The sequence below is a fragment of the Bos indicus genome, chromosome 11, assembly GCF_029378745.1.
Source record: "Bos indicus isolate NIAB-ARS_2022 breed Sahiwal x Tharparkar chromosome 11, NIAB-ARS_B.indTharparkar_mat_pri_1.0, whole genome shotgun sequence".
Taxonomy (NCBI): Eukaryota; Metazoa; Chordata; class Mammalia; order Artiodactyla; family Bovidae; genus Bos; species Bos indicus.
This window is the reverse complement of record NC_091770.1, coordinates 93,544,403-93,560,530: the sequence shown is the minus strand read 5'-3', so window position 1 is coordinate 93,560,530 and position 16,128 is coordinate 93,544,403. Positions and strand designations below refer to the sequence as shown.

General features: G+C 40.4%; 1 protein-coding gene and 1 pseudogene across 2 annotated transcripts in view; one reads left to right on the top strand and one right to left on the bottom strand.

Moving 5' to 3' along the window:
* The window catches only part of OR1B1 (olfactory receptor family 1 subfamily B member 1), a 184,991-nt gene that overhangs the window by 73,524 nt on the left and 95,339 nt on the right, over nucleotides 1–16,128 (top strand). The window lies entirely within an intron of this gene.
* Nucleotides 11,521–12,552, bottom strand: LOC109565818 (olfactory receptor 1L4-like; annotated as a pseudogene).

Below are 16,128 nucleotides of genomic sequence, written 5' to 3'. Positions count from 1 at the left end.
GGCATGACTGAGCGACTTCACTTTCACTTTTCACTTTTCTGCATTGGGGAAGGAGATGGCAACCCACTCCAGTGTTCTTGCCTGGAGAATCCCAGGGACCGGGGAGCCTGGTGGGCTGCCGTCTATGGGGTCGCACAGAGTCGGATACGACTGAAGCGACTTAGCAGCAGCAGTGTGTAATATTTAATCTTAGATACTATCTTTTTAAATCACATAGTCATTGCAAAAATAAAATTATGATTTTTTTAATGCCAAAAAAAAAAATAAAATAAAAAGCACAAGCTTATAGAAACAGTATTGTGGTGGTTGCCAGGTGCTGGGAGCTGAGAGAAATGGCAGATGTCAATCAACAGGTACAAACTTCCAATTACAAGATGAAATAGCTGTGGATCTAATGTACAGCCTGGTGACTAAAGTTAACACTATAGTATTATATACTTGAAAGGTGCTAATGCCCAATTCCCCAACCCTTCAGCCCCTGGTAATTACCATTCTGCTTAAGGGAGTGGATCTTAGATGTTCTGATCCCCCAAATAAAAATGGTAATTATGTGAGGTGATGGGTATGTTAACTAACCCTACTGTGTTAATCATTTTGAGACATGTAAGTGGATCAAATCACCATGTTGTACACCTTAAATGTACATTGTTATATGTGAAATCTCAATGAAGCTGAAAAAAGTAAATTTTTCTCAAGCCAAGGAAATTCAATTCACTAATAACACCCCAGGGAAATATTTAATGGAATTTGAAAAGGCCATTTGGGGGTGGGAGGGGGGTTCAGGATGCGGAACACATGTACACCCGTGGCAGATTCATTTTGCTGTATGGCAGAACCAATGCAATATTGTAAAGTAATTAGACTCCAATTAAAATAAATAAATTTAAATTTAAAAAAAAGAGGGAAAAAATAAAATTAATCTAGGGGTATAATGGACAAAGAAAAACAACTTAAAAATGGAATAATGATGGAGAACTTTTCTAACCAAAAATCATAGCATGGCATAATGAAAAATGGAAAGATAATTATACACACAGAAAAACAAATCAATAGTTCAACATAAAGAATTTTGTATACCTGTATTTATGCATATATATACAGCTAGCTCTATGTGGAAATGAATACATAATAAAGATTTATTTCATAGCAATGGAGAAAGAAAGGACTATTTAAAAAAGTGATGCTTATCACTTTTGGCTCAATGTTTTGAAAAAATAAGGCTAGATTTCTACATTATCTCACTTATACATAAATAAAACTCATATGAATGAACAATTTAAGAGTAAAAAAAATTAAACCATAAAATAATTAGCTAAAAATAAAGGAGAATATTTTATAGTCTCAGAATGGGGTTGCTATCCCAAGAAAGAAATAAAATATAGAGGCATGAATGACAAAATACCGTACTCAGAAATGTGAACATTACTCCAAAAGAGACCATGCTGCTCCTGCTGTTGCTAAGTCACTTCAGTTGTGTCCGACTCTGTGCGACCCCATAGACCGCAGCCCACCAGGCTCCCCAATCCCTGGGATTCTCCAGGCAAGAACACTGGAGTGGGTTGCCATTTCCTTCTCCAATGCATGAAAGTGAAAAGTGAAAGTGAAGTCACTCAGTAGTGTCCCACCCTCAGCAACCCCATGGACTACAGCCTACCAGGATCCTCCATCCATGGGATTTTCCAGGTAAGAGTACTGGAGTGGGGTGCCATTGCCTTCTCCGAAAAGAGACCATGAGGAAAGCTAAAATATAAACTATTGACTCAGAGAAAATATCAGCAACACATTTACCAAAGAAAACTTGTAAGGAGATGTCAACCTCATTGGTAATCAGAAAATAGAAATTAGACTTAATTGCAATTTATACCTGTGAGATTGTGTAGAGGTTCAGAACAGCCTTTCCCGGATCATTTTGGCCTGTAGATTAATTTGAACTCAAGTCGACTGAGACCCACTGGACTCAAGAAAAACTGCTGTTCCTTGCTTTACTATTTAGGATTGAAATGGAAGATTTATTACCAGAGAGAAATTTTATTTAAGTGGTCCCATCTGTATGGCAGGACAAACATCCAGCCACCCAACATCTGCTCTTCATAATGTCTTGTGGATGACTCTGTTGTTCTTGAGAGCCCCAGGCTTCTATAGCAATTCTTAGCTCAGGATGGCACATAGACCTCACTGGACCTTTCTATCTTTTAACCTCCCATGTGTGTGAGGTCTCTGACCCTGTCTTGGATGTGAAGTTCTCATACAAATGAAATTAAATTTGATTTTCCCATTAATTTATCTCACGCTGATTTGATGATTAGAGCAGCTGAAGGAACCTTTGAAGAGTACAGGAAAATTCTACAATATTAAAAAAAAAAATATATATATATATATATATATAAACAAGACACATACTCTGAGAGTGAGAGGGTAATCAGTATAGATCTTTTGGTAAACTCTATAAGAACTGAAAATCTTCATGTCTTTATTCAGTAAATCCACTTATACAAGTCTGTCCATTAAAGATAGTCATCTATACAAAGATACGTACACACGTTTTGATTGTAGCATTGCTTCTAATACCAAATACGACAATACAAATAAAACAAACCACAGAGGAATCAACCTAAATATTCACAATAGGTGAGTTAATGAAACAAGTGTTAGTGAATTTGCATTACTTAATATCTCACAGTCTTTAAAGAAACTAGATGGTTAATGTTGGTCAGGGCTTCCTAGGTGTTACTGTTGCTGTTTCTAGGAGACACAGTGGTAAAGAAACCTCCTGCCAATGCAGGAGATTCAGGAGATGCAGGTTGGAGCCATTTGTCAGGGAGATCCCCTGGAGAAGGAAATGGCAACCCACTCCAGTATTCTTGCCAGGGTAATCCCATGAACAGAGGAGTCCAGTGAGCTACAGTCCATGGAGTCAGAGGCGACTGAGCAGACATGCAATGTTAGTCACATTTATGATTAATAGCACTCAGTGTATGCATACCATACCCAGTTAGTTAAGGACATTGTGTATCTTTTGACTCTTTTATTGTCTCCAAATCCTAAGAGATAAGCATTATTGTTTGGATTGGCCAAAAGATTGGTTATGTAAGGTGTTACAAACACACTCGAACTTACCTTTTGGCCAACGCAATATATCCCTATTTTACAGATAAAAAAATAGACTAGCAAAGTTAAGTAACTTTTCCGATCTCATAGTAACTAAATGGTAGAGCTGAGGTTTGAATTCAGGCAGTCTGATGGCAGAGTGGAAGCTATTCATTGGTAAGCTGTGTTATCAGTGTTACTCCACTGCCTATGATATTGTTAAGTGACAAAAGCAAGTTGCAGAACAATGGCTATAGAATAACCCCATTTTTGTAAAGAAAACTACCTCCGTTATATGTTGTGCTTGTTGTGGTGTGTGTGTTTACATAGTGTAGTTGCCTTCGGGAGTGAGAATGGATGGATGTAGTGGGTATTTCTTTCCATATTTAATTTTGTGTGTTTGCATTTAAAAATAAGGGGTGCATGTTTCTTTTATTAATTGTATAATTAAAAGGTGACAGTTCCCTAAAATTACACTTCCTAGAGACCTAGACTTGTGTGCGTATTTTAGTTTTTTCATTACATGGATCCATATGCATATTATATTCAGAAATGCGGTCATACTATCCATAATGATTTTTCTCTTATCACAGTGTTACAATGGATATTTTTGTATATAAATATTTTGTACTTATGAGAGAGTTTCTACAGTGTATAATACATTCTGAGAGATGAAATGCTGAGTTCATGAACACAGAAATTTGTAATAGATACTCCCAGTCTGAGACAATTGTCCTTTCATCCCATTTTGGGGAAATGTATTCATTTCACTCTGTTCTCTTTCCCCATTTTGTTCACCGTATCTTTCAGCCTCATTCCTGGGGCACTGTTTTTCCTGGTGATGAAGGACTAATGCATCCTTGTTGGTCTTGAACCTGGAATTCTCCATATCTAGGTGACTTTCTTCTGGGCGGTAGGGAACCTCCTTCCCATCTTATTGAAACTGGTAACAGTGTATTTTCCTCACGCCTTGAGCAAGACCTTTCACCTCAGTGTACCCATCAATAAGATGGGTGTGGTTTAACTTTTTGCCTGCCTGATCCTGTCATTTGGAGACATAGGTAGATTACCACACACCATTCCCACATCAAATTGTTTGCATTAAATATGTGCAGATTTGTATATCAATTATACTTCAATAAAGCTGTAAAAAAAGCAAGCTGTATTGCAGAGTCTTGATTTCAGTGATTTTGACTGCAGCTGGTTGAGCAGTCTCATGGGTAAAAGTCAATTCCACTTACTTGCAATACCTGTTTTTTGCCCCCAGAGCACACTTAGAGGAGAGACACTTGTGTTATTTGATGCCAGATCATTACATATGTTACATATCTGGAGACTCTGATGGGAAAATGCTGTCAATGAATGAGATGTTGGAATTCAGACATGAACTGCCTATGTCCCTTCTTAGATATTTAGCCTCTTTCCCACGCTGATTATTTTGCATAACCCACATAAGGTGGAAGTAGGATGCTTCTTGGAGAAGGAAATGGCAACCCACTCCAGTGTTCTTGCCTGGAGAATCCCAGGGATGGGGGAGCCTGGTGGGCTGCCATCTATGGGGTCGCACAGAGTCGGACACGACTGAAGTGACTTAGCAGCAGCAGGATGCTTCTTTATCAAGGCGTTGTGATGATTAAGAAGCATGGGGTTTTGATTCATAGTTTTAAAATAAAAATGGAAGCACTTTTCATTATTTTCAAAAGCACAACTGTAATAAATTGATTAGGTTATGCACACTCAATTTTATTATTAATTATATACCTTATTTCACTGCTGCTGCTGCTGCTAAGTCACTTCAGTCATGTCCGACTCTGTGTGACCCTATAGATGGCAGCCCACCAGGCTCCCCTGTCCCTGGGATTCTCCAGGGAAGAGCACTGGAGTGGGTTGCCATATCCCTCTCCAATGCATGAAAGTGAAAATTGAAAGTGAAGTCACTCAGTCGTGTCTGACCCTCAGCGACCCCACTACTTGCTTATTATTTAAACAAAATAATATGTGCTTACACACTTTTACATGGTATAGGACTTTGTAAATAAAAGTGATTATGGTTAGTAACAAAACATTTTATGTCACTGGCAAAATAAATATAGTTGAGTAGAAGAGTTTGGTGACTCTTTCCACAGGTGTTTAATGTTACTGCTGTGACAAGAGGCTAGAATAATGATATTTTAATGATTGGTAGGGCTTGTCATCAGGTACTAGTTGGGAAGGACCAGGAGGGACTGGAAACTTTGCAAGCCTTTGAAATCACACTATCCACCCGTAAAAGGTATTTACTATCTTCCTTGATAGCACAAAGAGACTATTTCTATACATTTCAATTTTTCTTCCTTAGCATTTTCTACTTAGTGGACATTTGTCATTACTGGTTGATTTCTCTTCCTTGCTAAAACAGTACCCGTCTCCAAGCTATCAGCCACATGAAACCAGGGAGTCCAAAGTTGGAGCAGAGAATGCCCTTTATGAACAGAATATACATATGTTTAGTGAGTAATATTTGGGTGCCAAGCTATACCTCATCCATGCTGCTCCCCAGAAGGAGCAAGGACAGCTGAAGAGTGACTAAACTGGGGAAAATTCAGTTAGCATTTATTGGACAGGTTCTGCACCTAGCTCTTGTCTCATGTAATCCTCACAATAGAACTAGGATGTTAGTAGTATTATTTCCCCATTTTATAAAGAACTTAATTTCAGAGAACCACTCAACTGGTATAAAGCAAATTCAAACTCAGGTATGCTTGATTTCAAATTGTGTGTTTCAAAGTACTTTATCAGACTTCTTCCCCAAACCATCCTTATTGGTCTTGAACCTGGAATTCTCCATATCTTTGGTGGGGAGCTAAGCCAGCCTGTCCTTTGTCAGCAGCCCTCCTCTGCCTGCCAACTGCCTTCAGCCTCCTTGCTGACCTGCTCCTCCTCCTCCTCCATCCTTTGCTCCCACACATCAGGACCTTTTCATTTTCCTTCCTTCCTGCTGTTCCAGTTCCAAAGCCTTAGGCTTGTGTGTTCCTCACCTTTATGGGGAAATGGTTGTGGAGACTCTGGACCTCAGCTCTGGCAGATTCTAAGCCAACAGCAGCTCTGTGCTCTTGGAGCACCAGGACCTGATTTTAGAATCTTTCCAGAACCCACTTTTTTTTTTGAATTCAGCTTCTCTTTATCTTGCACCTTCCCACTGACAGCATGAAGATCATATGTGTATAGTCTCCTTAACAGGGAAGTCCTGATGAGGGTCTGCAGGGCCCTTTTCAGGATGATCTTTCTTTCCTCATCTTTGTGAAATCTCTCCTTTCTGCATAGTTTTCACTCTTAGTTAAAGCTTTATGTAGTCCTTCTCAGCTGTTCAATTCTAGATGTCAAGACAAGTGGACTTTTCAAATACGCCTATGGAAATCCTTTTTGTGTGTAACTGTCTTCCCTCTGTCCCAACATACTGATCCATCAGAGGTACTTAAAGTGGCTCTCTTGAAAACAAATCTCTTGTGTTTCCCTGCTGAGCTGGCCATGTCTCCCACAGATTTCTCCACCTTGAGGCCCCCAAGTCATTGCAGCCTCTTCCCATGTATATTCTCATCATGGTCATATAATAGCTAACAATTCCACAGTGCTTACATGTGCCAGACACCGCTCTGAGAACTTCACGTGCATTAAGACATTTAGTCTTTACAGCACCCCATTTTACAGGTAATGAAAGTGAGGCAGAGGGCACTGAAGTGACCTGCTAAAGGCCACACAGGTAGGTGATGGTGGAGCCAGATTCAGGGTGTATCCTCTTAACACTTGTGTTGTCCTAACTTTTTGTTCACTTGTTCCTCTGCTGACTCCTTTCCAGAAAAAGATAACTCTGTGGTTCTGGATTGTAGTATATGGGCTATGCCCCTTAAGGCAGGGGCCAGAATAGATTCTACTCTGTGTGATACGCAATTATAAGGAGAGAGAGGAAAAAATAGAGAAGAGGAAGTGTTTCCTGGCTTTTGAGATGAAGAAGAGAAGAAAGGATTAGGAAAAGATCACATGAACATGTTAACCCATGGTCTCTGTTCCCAGAGACCCCTTAGCCTGCCTACCTGTGGGCTTGACAGGGGAGATTCAGGGTCCTGATCAGGCCTGGGATCCTGCCAGCGGGTTATGATCAGGCTCTGAATCTGAGGAAGGAGGCAGGTTTCAGTGAGATCTAACGTCAGAAGTGCACTGATTCTTCTCTCTACCTACAGTGAGAACTGTTGATAAGAGGGAGACCCAGAGGGAGTATCCTCCCCCTCAAGCCAGACCTCTGTGGGCATCGGTGCTGCAGCTCTCCCAGGAGAGAACAGTCCTGATGCCCTCACTGAGTTCTGTGCCCAGGAGACTAGGGAGCCTGGCTGTAGAGATGTAGCCTCTACACCTGGAAGGGAAGTAGGACCATGGAGCCATAGAGGTGGTGGCGTGTTCATGCACATGCATGTGTGCTATGTACATGTGCGTGCTAGTACACTCTATGTGCTCTCTGTACATGCCTGTGCTCCTGTGCATGTCAGCATGTAGCTGGAAGGAGAGGTGATGGCCTCTGACATCTCTGAGTTTTTTCGTCTGTATGGATGACTGTGTCTAGGTGCAGGTGTCATGTTATAGGGAAGAGATTAAGCTACAAGCTCTGGAACCAGACTTGTACTTGTGCTTAGTTGCTCAGTCATGTCCGACTCTTTGTAACCTTATGGATTGTTAGCCCTCCAGGCTCCTCTGTCCATGGGATTCTCCAGGCAAGGATACTGGAGTGGTTTGCCATGCCTTCCTCCAGGGGATCTTCCCAACCCAGGGATCGAACCCAGGTCTCCTGCACTGCAGGCAGGTTCTTTACCATCTGAGCTACCAGGGAAGCTGGAACCAGACTTAATAGATTCAAATACCGGCTCTGCCTCTAACAAGTTATGTGAACTCTGCAAGAGTTAATCTCCTTTGAGTCTAATTTTGATTTTGTTCGCCTTTCTTAAACATTTTATTGCTTCATTATCTTAAGCCAGACTATCGTTTTTGAATTCCAGTTCCATCAGTTATTATATGGGCACATTGGAGCAAGTTATTTAACTTCTCTAATCCACACTGTTCTCAAGTATAAGTGGCATAGCAAACACAATTTTTAGATACATTTTTTCCAATTTTCCCCTTTAAATTGACTTTATAGGTTAGGTTATAAGTTCACAGAAAAATTCATCAGAAAGTATGCAGAGTCCCCTGTATCCCCTGGCCTTATATACATATAGCCCCCATTATCACCCTTCCTCACCACAGGGTGTATTTGGTATCACTGATTAACTTACATTGACACATCTTACCCAAAGCCCATAGTTTTACATTGGGCTTTGTTCTAGGTGGTGTACCTTCTGTGGGTTTTAACAAAAATATAATGACATGTATCCTTCATTATAGTATCATAGAGAATAATTTCACTGCCTAAAATTCCTGTGCTCCATCTATTCATTCTTTCCTTCCCCAACCCCTGGCACCTACTGATCCTTTTTACTGTCTCTGTAGTTTTGCCTTTTCTGGAATACACTGTTGGAATCATCTAGAATGTAGCCTTTTCACATTGGCTTCTTTCAGTTAGTATTTGCACTGAAGGTTCTTCCATGTGTTTTCATGGGTGGGTAGCTCATTTCTTCTTGTAAAAAGTGAAAGTGTGAAGTATTAGTTGCTCAGTAGTGTCCGACTTTTTGGGACCCAATGGACTGTAGCCTGCCAGGCTCCTCTGTCCATGGAATTCAGGCAAGAATGATGGCGTGGGTAGCCATTCCTTTCTCCAGGGCATCTTCCTGACTCAGGGATCTAACCCTGGTCTCCTGCATTGAAGTTAGATTCTTTACTGTCTGAGCCACCATAGCTGAATACTATTCCACTGACTATATTTATCATGGTTTATTTCACCTATCAATATATATCTTTTTGTAAGTAGCTAGAGATGACTTATTGTACACAGGAAAGGCAAAAATTTATTTTGCTGCCTGATGTCAACTGAAACAAATGCACCACCTGAAAGTTGAGAATTATATTTTACTCAGCACACAAAACTGAAGACTTAAGTCCAGGACTCAGCCTCTCAGATCATTCAGAGAGACTGCTCCAAAACTGCAACTGGGAGCTCAGGATATATAGTAGCTTTTGTAACACAGATCAGGTTTTCAGAATATCAAAAGATTACTGTTAATTACAGAAAATAAGGCATCTTGAGTTAATGGATTTACCATTTTCTATGTATCTTGCTCGGTTGCTCAGTAGTGTCCCACTGTTTGTAACCGCTTGGACTCTGTCCATGGGATTCTCCAGGCAAGAATACTGGAGTGGGTTACCATTTCCTCCTCCAGGGGATCTTCCTGATCCGGGGATCAAACCCGCGTCTCTTGAGGCTCCTTCATTGGCAGGTGAATTCCTTACCACTGAGCCACCTGGGAATCCCATTTTCTATGTATGGGAAAATGCAAAAGTCTGGGCTCTTGGAAATCATTCCTTTGCTATGAACCTCAGCTATCTGGGACCAGTATCCTGTGCTTTCTCATCCGAGTCTGCTCAGGGTTCATCCTTGGGGGTGACTGTAGTGGCTGTCTGCTGATGGTAGCCTCTATTTTCCAATCCTAGCCTCCCTATTCTCAAGTTTAAAAAGCCCCAATAAGAGGTTTTCTCTGTCTCTCAAAGAAATTCCAATGTTTATTGCTTTTACCAGCTTGGATGATTTCCACTATTTGTTTTATTAAAGTTTAGCTGATTTATTATATTAGTTTTAGGTGTACAACATTCAGTATTTTTTATAGATTATGCTCAGTTTAAAGTTACTACAAAATAATGGCTATAGTTTCCTGTGCTGTACAAAATATCCTTGTTACTTATTTATTTTATACATTGTAGTTTGTATCTTTTAATCCTCTACCCCTATCTTGCCCCTTACCCCTTGCCTTACTCCACTGGTAACCACTAGTTTGTTCTCTGTGAGTCTGTTTCTCTTTTGTTATATTCATTCATTTGTTTTATTTTTTAGATTCCACATAAAGGTGATAACTTAAAGTAGTTGTCTTTGTCTGCCTGGCTTATTTCACTAAGCATAATACCATATAGGTCCATCCACACTGTGGCAAATGGCAGCATTTCTTCTTTTTTATGGATGAGTAGTATTTCATTGTATATATATGCCATATCTTCTTTACTCATTCATTGGTTTAGGGATACTTGGTGCTTCCATATCATGGCTATTGTAAATAGTGCTCTTGTGAATACTGAGATGGATGTTTCTTTTTGAATTAGTGTTTTTATTTTTCTGATATAGTTCAAGGAATAGAAATATTGGATTATATGAGAGTTCTATTTTTAGGTTTTTGAGTAGATGCTGTACTATTTTCTAGAGTGGCTGCACCAATTTATGTTCCCAGCAACAGTGTACTAGGGATCCTTTTTTTACATCCTTGCCAACATGTGCTATTTGTAGACCTTTTGATAATTGACATTCTGAAAAGTATGAGGTGATATCTCATTGTGTTTTTGATTGGCATACCCTGATGATTAGAGCTGTTGAACATCTTTTCATGTGCATGTTGGCCATCTGTGTATCTTGTTTGGAAACACGTCTATTCAGGTTTTATGCCCATTTTAATGGTATTATTTGTTTTTTGATATTGAATTGCATGAGCCATTTATGTATTTTGGATGTTAATCAAATATTTTCACCCATTTAGTAAGTTGTCTTTTCATTTTGTAGATGGTTTCTTTGGCTGTGCAAAAGTTTTTGACTTAACTTAGGTCTCATTTAAAAATTTTGCTTTCATTTCTTTTGCTTTAGGAGACACATCTCAAAAAATATTGCTACCATTTGTGTTAAAGAGTGGTCTGCCTATGTTTTCCTCTAGAAGTTTTACTGTTTCAGGCCTTACATTTAGGTCTTTAATTCAAATATGTTTTTTCTATGGTTTAAGAAAACTGGTTTTTAATGTTTGAAATATTCTGCCTAATTCCTCTTTTATTGAATCTTCAATTCTCAAAATTGAAACACTCCTGAAGAACAATCTTACGTCATCCCTCCAAGAAGTCTTTGATAATTTTCTATCAAATCTATGTTATTTCTTATTTAAAAATAGCAAAATTTTATAGTTTCTGGAACACTAGCCAGTGTGAAGCATATAGAAGAGTTATTTGGGGATAGTTTTATCCAATATATGAATGGCAGGAAATGTTTTCCTGCATCTAGATTCCTAGCAGTATTTGGCCTGGGATTGAACATACGTTTGTGCAAAGTGATTGATAGAGACCAAGTGATCTGGCTTCCATGTCAATGCTCTTACTGTGATTCAAGCCCAGCTCTCATTACCTCTTTGAGTACCATGTGAAAAATGGTACTCATCTCTTAGTACCATCTAAGTACCTGATCATCTCTTAGGTCATCTCCCAGTTATGACATTCCCTCTTGTTATTCTTTCTATGACTAAATTCTGCTCCTTAATTTCCTCAGACCCCTCTTTATATCTTTGTTTCTTAGGCTGTAGATGAAAGGGTTCAACATGGGTGTCACTATTGTGTACATAACTGTGGCTACCCGGTCCTTCACCACTGAGTACATGGACAGTGGCCTAAAATACACATAGATGACACTCCCATAGAAGAAGACCACCACAGTGAGGTGGGAGCCACAGGTGGAGAAGGCCTTCCACTTCCCAGCCGCAGAGGGGATTTTGAGCACAGTGACGATGATTCTCAGGTAGGAGAAGAGAATGCACAGGAAAGGGGTGGCAATGACAGCCAGGGTCTCGGTCATGACCACAATCTGGTTGGTAGTCGTGTCAGAGCAGGAGAGCTTGAGCACAGGCTGCGTATCACAGAAGAAGTGCTTGATGACATGGGAGGCACAGAAAGACAGGCGGGACATAAGTAGCACATACATCATAGAGTGCAGATGAGAGATGGTGCATGAACCCAGCAACAGGAGGAGACAACACCGTGGGCTCATGACCACATCATAATGGAAGGGGTTGCAGATGGCTACCAGCCTGTCTATGGCCATTGAGGCCAGCAGGTAGCTGTCAGTGTTCCCCAAGGCCATGAAGAAGTATATCTGGACCAGACAGCCCACATAGGGGGTGAATTTTGTCTCTGAGAGTAAGTTCACCAGCATGTTGGGCACAATGACTGTTGTGAAGCAGATGTCTGTGAAGGACAGGTTGCTGAGGAAAAAGTACATAGGGGTGTGGAGCCAAGAGTCAGAGTGGATGGCCAGGATGATGAGTCCATTCCCCACCAGGGTGACCAGGTACATAACGAGGAATACAGTAAAGAGGGGTTTCTGCATCTGGGGGTTGGAAGAGATGCCCAGGAGGATAAAGCCTGAGATGCTGCTGCTATAGTTCTTCATGTCCTTGACCTCTGGTCAGGGTTTGGAGGAGTCGTGGGAGAAGATGTGAAGGGCAATTTGACCAAGATGCCGCCTTCCTTAATCTCTAGCCTATAACAAAAAGAAGCCCATTGCCATTATTAGGATTTTAAAGAATATCTACTTCAAGAAACTACAGAGATCAGGGGATAAAATCCAAGAAGGAGAAAGGTAAACGAAGTCCAAGCCACTCCCTACAGGAGAAACTAAACTTTTCCCTTGTGTTCTTAGGAACTTATGATTTGTCTGAGCTCTTCTCAATTCTCTGTGGGAAGATATCTCTTAAGTTCTTTCTTGATCAAATTTGTTAATTCCCCTTCTGCCTACTTTTTTTCTTATTTTGAAAGGGAAGAGGCTGTTGGGTTCCCTCATGGATCAAGATGCTTCCATACAAGGGGTCGCTATGAATGAGGTTCTCTCATCAGGATCCTCTCCTGCTCACTTGTCCAGAGGTGGTGGTGGTGGTGGTGGGACAAAAGTGAGCATTGGATTTCATCAGTGCTCCTCAGTAGCCACAAAGTTCAGTTGAGACTTCCTAAGTCTCAGAGTAGTTTGTTCTTAAAGATTTATTTAAGCAATTCCATTTGGGTCACATGTTCTAGATGCTCAGATTCTAGGTTTTTGGTTCAGGAAAGTGAAAGTGAAAGTCACTCAGTCGTGTCAGACTCTTTGAGACCCCATGGACTGTATAGTCCATGGAATTCTCCAGGCCAGAATACTGGAGTGGGTAGCCATTCCCTTCTCCAGGGGATCTTCTCAACCCAAGGGTTGAACTGAGGTCTCCCGCATTGCAGGCAGATTCTTTACCAGCTGAGCCACAAGGGAAGCCCCAAAATACTGGAATGGGTAGCCCATCCCTTCTCCAGCAGATCTTCCCAACCCAGGAATTGAACCAGGGTCTCCTGCATTGCAGGCAGATTCTTTACCAACTGAGCTATGAGTGCTCCTCCAAATAGTCACATTATCAGAAATGTTACTAAGATTTATTCTCTTGATATATTGATTTTTCTGATTAAGAAACTATGAATATCTTGGGCTTCGCTGGTGGTGTAGTGGTTAAGAATCCACCTGCCGTTGCAGGACACCCAGGTTTAACCCCTGGTCTGGGAAGATCCCACCTCCCAGGGAGCAAATAAGCCCATGTGCCACAACTACTGAGCCTGTTCTTTAGAGCCTGGAAATTGCAACTGCTGAAGCCCATGCACCTTAGAGCCCATGCTCTGCAACAAGAGAAGGCACCACAATGAGAAGCCCTCACACCATAGCCCTGCTAGCCACAACTAGAGGAAAGCCCATGCAGCAACGGGACCCAGCACAGACATAAATAAATAAATAAAATGAAAAAGAAAGTAGTAAGTTTTTGTTCTAAATATTCAAATATTCAGTTCAGTTCAGTTCAGTCACTCAGTCATGTCCAACTCTTTGCGACCCTATGAATCACAGCACACCAGGTCTCCCTGTCCATCACCAACTCCTGGAGTTCACCCAGACTCATGTGCATTGAGTCAGTGATGCCATCCAGCCATCTCATCCTCTGTCGTCCCCTTCTCCTCCTGCCCCCAGTGAGTCAACTCTTCGCATGAGGTGGCCAAAGTATTGGAGTTTCAGCTTCAGCATCAGTCCTTCCAATGAACACCCAGGACTGGTCTCCTTTAGGATGGACTGGTTGGATCTCCTTGCAGTCCAAGGGACTCTGAAGAGTCTTCTCCAACACCACAGTTCAAAAGCATCATCTTTGGCACTCAGCTTTCTTCACAGTCCAACTCTCACATCCATACATGACCACTGGAAAAACCATAGCCTTGACTAGATGGACCTTTGTTGGAAAAGTAATATCTCTGCTTTTTAATATGCTATCTAGGTTGGTCATAACTTTCCTTCCAAGGAGTAAGCGTCTTTTAATTTCAAATATTACAGGAAATTAAAACACTGTGTGTAAGGACTCCATCTCACCAATGGCACTGGAAAGACAAGGCAAGGATGATCTCTGTTACCACTGTTAAGCTACGCTCTTCAGTTGACAGCCTTACTCAGTGAAAAAGCAAAGTGAAAGAAACAAAAAGCATAAACATTAGAAAAGTTGATACTGTCATTATTAAGTGACTTAATTGAATCCTGTGAAAATTGCAGCAAAATGGTCAAATATAAGATAAATATACAAATACCAGTCTATCCTAAAGGAAATCAGTCCTGAATTTTCATTGGACAGACTGATGCTGAAGCTGAAGCTCCAATACTTCGGGCCACCTGATGCGAAGACCTGGCTCATTGGAAAAGACCCTGATGCTGGGAAAGATTGAAAGCAGGAGGACAAGGGTTCAATAGAGGATGAGATGGTTGGATGGCTTCACCAGTCGATGGACATGAGTTTGAGAAAGCTCCAGGAGTTAGTGATAGGGAAGCCTGGTGTGTTGCAGTCCATGAGATCACAAAGAGTCAGACACGACTGAGAGACTGGACTGGAACTGAGATACAAATATTGACATTCTTCCTATAGAAAAAATATGTTGGAGCAAAACATTACAACTGACAATGGTAAGAAAGTCTGAAACATACTTAGGATATACCTGAGGAAGGAAAAACGAAATGGTAAAGGGCTATATGAAGAAACTATAACAGACCACAAATGAGCAATCTGAATAAATAGAGTAAATTTTAGAAATATTTCTAAAAATGGAAGAGTCAATATTTTAAAATGTCAATTCTTAGATTCCACCTATAAGTTTTATCATACAGTATTTGTATTTCTCTGTCTCTTTCATTTAGCAATATGCCCTCAAGTTCCATTCAGGTTGTAAATGGCAGAGTTTCCTTTTTTCTAATGGTTGAATCTAAAAAGGACTAACTTATGGAAACAGAGATTTGTGGTGGTTTCCAGATGCTGGGAGGTGAGGGAAATGAGATGTTGATCAAAAGATATAAATTTCCATTATAAGATGAATAAATTCAAGGATCTAAAGTACAACTGGTGACTAATATTAACAATATAGTATTATATACTTGAAAGGTGCTGAGAGGGAATGCATTCATTTATTTCTTATTTATTTTATTGAGATATAAGTGACATGGAATTAAGTAAGTTTAAGGTGTTCAGTATGTTTATTTGATGCATTTAGATATTACAATATGAGTAACAATGTATCATTAGATAACACCTAAATCACATCATACCCACTCCAGTGTTCTTGCCTGGAGAATCCCAGGGACGGGGGAGCCTGGTGGGCTGCCCTCTATGGGGTCGCACAGAGCCGGACACGACTGAAGCGACTTAGCAGCAGCAGCAGCAGCAGTAAATCACATCATATAATTATTTCTTTTTTGGTGGCAACAATTAAGATCTAGTCTAATAACATCTGTGAAGGTTTATAATATATTATTGCTGTGTATAATCACTATGCTGTGTATAGATCTCCAAAATTTGCTTAACTATTGGTGGCAACTTTATACTCTTAAATATCTTCCTAATTCCTCTATCCCATAGTCCCTGGTAACAGCCATTCTACTTAAGGGAGTATATCTTAGCTATTCTGACCACAAAAAATAAAAATGCTAATTTATATGAGGTGATGGATATGTGATTATCCCTTGTGTTAGTCCTTTTGAAACATCCAAGTTTACCAAATCATCTTGTACACTTTAAACTTATGCCATGTTAT